Source organism: Propithecus coquereli, unplaced genomic scaffold (genome assembly GCF_000956105.1).
Source record: "Propithecus coquereli isolate 6110/MARCELLA unplaced genomic scaffold, Pcoq_1.0 Scaffold16, whole genome shotgun sequence".
NCBI lineage: Eukaryota > Metazoa > Chordata > Mammalia > Primates > Indriidae > Propithecus > Propithecus coquereli.
The window spans coordinates 783821-789636 of record NW_012140524.1 but is presented as its reverse complement, the minus strand read 5'-3'; positions in this window follow the sequence as shown (position 1 = coordinate 789636).

Sequence of the window (5816 nt, the reverse complement as noted above, 5' to 3'; positions counted from 1 at the left end):
TACACCTAACTATCACGGGGCAGGTACTCCCAACCATGCCTGATCCACTGACTACATAAGACAAGAAATGCATTCGAAGAAAAAATGTTGAGCCTGGTTTTGAACATGTAGAATTTTTAGTGTCCCTGAGTCACTGACATACTATCTTTGTACTTTTTGTACAAAGGAATTGTTCTTGATGATTTATGAGGCTCCTTTCAGTTATAAAATAATTCCTATTGTTATCATGTGCAAAGGCAATAGAGATGATTAACAAAAGACAATTGTTATTGCAAAGAGAATAACCTTGCAGAATTGACAATTTTCCCTATGTACTGCCTCTCTTGAAAAGAAACATAACAGAATGAATTAATTATGGCAAAGAAATTTTACTCAATATACTATAGGTTACACTATGTTAGCTGCTACAGATGTGAAGTGGAATATGATCCTGGACATAAAGAAACATGACTATAATCTGATGATTATAAGCAAATTGATCATTTCAGTACAATGTGCTAAGCATGGTGAGAGAAATGTGTATAGTACTGAGGAGTGGCATCTAAATCAGGCCAGGGACTAAGTAAAAACTTCTTGGGAGACATACAGTTTGAACTAAAATTGAAGGTCAGAATTTAGATAGAGAAGGTGGTCACAGGGAGGGGCAGCTGCTGGGAATAGAGAAACCTCAAGAAAGTCTCTGCCATTTATTCATTTGGTTGCAAACAAAATTTTATTAAACTATTTTTGTCCATTTTCTTTTGCTTTTCCTCATTGTTTTGGTTCCCTCATCTTTCAGAGTTTTCTGATTGTATTAACATTCCCTTGGATAACAATCACGTTCCATTTTTTCAGCACACATAATGTGAGGTCTCCAAATTATTGCTTGACCCCAGCAATTCCAATAATACTCGTTTATTCTTGTCGTTTTAAACACTGATTTGAAGCAGAATTTTTATACACTGCTACACCCACACATTGTGAAAGCTGTTTTTGAGAATGTCATTTGTTTATTTATACAAACCTTAAATCATCCAAGAGCTTTTTGAATAAGAATTTTATCTGCTTAGGACATATTACCGTGTTGTTTTCATTTGCAGAGCTGTGAACCATTGTCAACTAGCACATGCTCAGGTGAAGTAGATGGTAGACTTTGTGGGGTCGTGTGTGTCTGTGATTCTTTGTGCGTGTGTGCGTGTATGCGTGTGCATGTGTGCATGCGTGTGTGCGTTTTCAGTGGACTTTTCTAGGGAAGTAATGAAGAGCCTCAGAGAAATATTAGTACATGGCTTTCTCCTTATTTTGTACTCACATGCCTTCTATCTTACGTATGAAATAAGGTATGTGAATGGCCTTTGTATAAGTAATGCATCATATTAAGGTGAAACACTACTTCTTTGCATTATACTGAAGAAATAATTCAGGCTGAGTGCCTCTTACTGCAATAGATATATGCTATGGTTTGAATGTGTCACCTCAAAAATTCAGATGTTCAAGCTTAATGGCCAATGTAACAGTATTAAGAGGTGGGCCGTTAGGAGGTGATTAAGCCCTCCCTTGGGAATGGTATTAGGAGCCATATAAAAGAGCTTGATGGAGGGAGTTTGTCCCTTTTCGTTCTTCCACCTTACAGCATGTGAAGACACAGCATTCTTCCCCTCTGGAGGAAGCAGTGTTCAAGGCACTGTCTTGGAAGTGGAGACCAGACCTTCACAGATGATGAACCTACCAGTGCTTTGATCTTGAACTTCACAGCCTCCGGAACTGTGAGAAATAACTTTCTATTCTTTATAAATTGCCCAGCCTGTGGTATTTTGTTATGACAGCACCAAACAGGTGTAACTGTTTCATGTAACTCCTTTTTCTCCACTTTAATGTATTTCCTTCTTTCCTTCATTCCCTCTTTCTCTCCTTGTATCCCCCTTTTCTTCCTTCCTTCCCTTCTTCCTACCTTTTCATTAGTTCAATGACTTCATTTCTCCTTCTCCTCCTGCGCCGTCTCTTTAATATCTGCTACATACAAGGTTATGCTCTTGGTATTATGGAGAGTTATAAAGATTTTTAAAATACTACAAATAATTAAGCACTTTCAAGTACTTATTCTGTACCGGGCACTCTTCCATGTGTTTCACATGTATTAATTAATCTTCCCCCAAATTGTATGAGACAAATACTGTTATCACTTCCATTTTATAGATGGAGAAATTAAGTATTAAAGAAGTACAATAATTGTCCAAGTCCTCACAGGAGTTAAGGGGAAGAAGATTTAACCCATATTCTTAATCACATTCTCACTGTTTCATCCAATGAAAACCTAGTAGGAAAAGTGACAAGCACAAAAATACACAACAAATAAAATAGAAAAGAATAGGTGCCATGAGAGACATTCACACAAAGTACTACCGTAGCTCAGAGGAAGGGAGACGCTGTGGGGAAGTTGGCTGCTGTCTTCATGGGCCTTGATGATGGGGAGGATTTTGAAAGAGAACGGTGAAGGGGGCATTCCAACAAGAGGGAACGATTTGAATTATCTCCTTTGGATGGGCCACTGAGGACACCAATGGGAGCAATCAGGATAGAACCTGGAAGGGCAAGTCAGAGCCATGTTGTGAGAGCCCTGAAACACAAGCAGAGAAGTTGGCATTTAACATGTCAGTCAGGAGGAAGATAGCTAGAGGTTTTGAGCAGGAGAGTGACATGATCAAGTCAGTGGTTTGTGAAAAATCCTGTGTTAATCATTCTGTAGAATGGATTAGCATGGGTGAGTTCAGCGTCTGGGAGATTAGTTAAAAGTTTGGTAAGAAAGACTAAAGACTTGAATTCCAGTATTGGCTTTGGGAATGAAAAGCGGAGAAATATAGGACAGAATAAGAGGCCCTGTATATGCATACCAGGACTCAGTAACCACTTGGAAGAATAGTGAGGTCTCCATGGTTTCTAACATGGGCAGTATAGGTTTGGGAGAATAGTGATGCCATTCACTTACACAGAAACTCAGATTTATGAGGAGCAGAGTGAAGATGCATTCATGTTTCAACTTATAAATATCCAAGAAAATGTTCCACTATTAATAGGACATAAATGTATAAAGTCAAGGGCAAAGACTGAACACTGAGGCTCTCAGTGCTCAGCTGGACTGTTTCGTTTCTCCTCTTTCCCCTCTGTGTTCTTTCCCTGCCATTTGGAAAGTTTTCCCAATGCCTGAACTGACTGCTCACCATTTATCTCCTCCTTCCAATTTCTCCATTGTCACAACCAAATTCATGAAATTACACATCTTAGTTGTTTATGTCTGCATGGTGCTGAATCTATGCTTATAAAAATATGCATTTCTGCTGGCATTTAGCAAAAAATAAAAGCAAAACCACAGTTAAAACAAAACAAAACAGAACAAATAAGCACACAACCTTTGAGCAAGAAAAACAGGGAAGCCATGCAGAAATAAACCTTACAGAAACCAAGCAGAAACTACTAAAGAAACAACGCTGCCCACATTTGTCTCCATGGATTTTATCTCAGGTTCTTCTAATGAAAACCTGAGAGTAGGCCTTTTACAATTACCTGCAGAGTCTGTGTTCAACAGATTAGACAGAATTAAAAAAAAAAACCCCACAAACTCTTGAGTTAGGGAGAGCAGAAAGGTTTGGTTTTCTGGACTGGACAAATAGAAATTCCTTAACTGTGTGAAGAGAGACCATAGTGATTAGCCAAAGTGGAAACATAGAAACACTGTTTTAAAAGTTATATTACATAATGCAAGTTCAGGATGCTTAACAATTAACTTTATTTTATCATACTCTTCTAATATCATTAGCTGTCAACTAATGGCATTAACAGAAGGAAAAGTTTTTTTTTTTAATTCTCTCAATCTATAAGATTTTTAGTAAAATTACTTCCCAGCAAGTATTTTGTTGAAAATTATAGTTAGTGAACAGATTAAGATCAAGTTATTTTGTTCAATTAATGGGATTTCTTTTGATATCAGTTTTGACATTTCACTAGGTGTTCTGTCTTTGATTTTTTCCTAGATATGCTATAATTAGGAACTGTGCCCTTAAGATTTCTTTCTGGTGTTTTGCAAATTGCCTGCTTACCATTTGCTTGCGTCTTCTGCAGCCGTCTCTACACGTCACTCACCTGATCTTATTCTGCGTGCCTCTATAGCAAGTGTGTCTACTGGTCAGGTTACCCAAAGGTCCAGACTTCTGAATTCACTCCTAGCATCCTCTGTTTTTATCTATGAACTTCTCAAGGATGGGGACTCTTGTCTTTAATCACGTCACTGTTTTCCTCCTTATAATATCTCTGCTTTCCAAACTCAGGGCAAGTATCACTGCTACTGGGGTGACCTCCCTTTTTTCTCTTATCGAGTTGGCAGGAAGTCTCATAGCACTTCTTGCTTATGAATCTCAACATTTATTATAATCCTCTCTCTCCTTGAGTTCAGGGCTTGGGCCGTTCGTTTTTTAACTTCAGGGTTTTGAATTGTTTCAGCACATAGTAGATTCCTTAGTAAAGACCTGTGGAATGAAAAACAAAGGAACCATAAGAAAATCACTTATTTGTATCTGTTAAAAAAAAGTATGCTTTGACAAATGGACTCAGATATTGCTATTGATGTAGTTACAAATTAAGTTCATATTCAGCCTCTTCCAAACTCCCCTTTCTGAGACATCTTGCCACACACCAGTCTACCTCCTTTGGCACCAGTGCCTTCGTGCCACCTTTGGGCATTGCTTGAGGCTCAAAAAGTGTCCATTTCTCCTCTATTCACCAACATTTCTATTCTCTCATTCCTGCAATAATATCTAGTTGTCAGCAAAAGAAAACAATGTCTTTTAATTCACAAAATAACAAAGAATTAATAATTTAATGATTTAACTTTCTCAAATTGACTTGAATTTAAAAAGCAAGTGTTAATCTTGAGGAATTAATCTCTAATGCTAAGATTTGGGGTATCACCTGAAAAACATAACCTGCTAGTCCATCCATAAAACCCAGTCTCCACAATGCTGGAGTTTACACTGGGACGGAGTAGTCATTTGGGGTAGTGTGCATCAGGATATACATCTCTTAGCTGTGATCTCTAGCTCCCCAGATACTCTGGGGTAGAGCTCAGGTTATGTTAGGTGCTTAGGGCAATGCCTGCAATGCCCGGCTCGTGGAAAGGGAGCCCAAGTCCCTTCTCAGGTTCATTTCTTGCCATTTCCCTCTGCACACTCTAAGCTCCAGCCCCACTGGTTTTGCTTAGTTTTGTATGTACAGCCAAACCTTTTCTGGCCTCAGAATATACCATCTTGTCTTGCAGGAAGGCCATCCTTCCTTCTTCACTTGCCTAACTTATCCTCAAGGCCTCCACCCGAATATTGCTTTCCCCTGGAATCCTTCCTTGAAGTCCTCTAGAAATTAGATGTTTTTTTCCATATGCTTCCATAACAACATACTCCTCTGTGCTAGTACTGGGTAGAGGAGTAGTACTAGTACTAGTAGAGGCAGAGGCAGCATAGAATATTAAGAACATGCATGTGAGCCAGACTGCATGGGTTCAAATCCCAGTTTTGGTAATTACTGGCTGTATGAACTTGAGCAAATTTTACTTAACTGCTCTATGCTTTAGTTTCCTCATCTGTAAAATGGAAATGATAGGTGTGATAGTACTTTATTACACCTGGGTTTTATGAAGATTAAATGAGTTAAAACATTTAAAGGATTTATAATGGGACTTGAAACATAATATGAGATATATGTATTAATATATAGTTTTACATATATACACATATAAACATTCAATTTTATCATTTTAAGTCAAGGGCAAAGACTGAACACTGAGGCTCTCA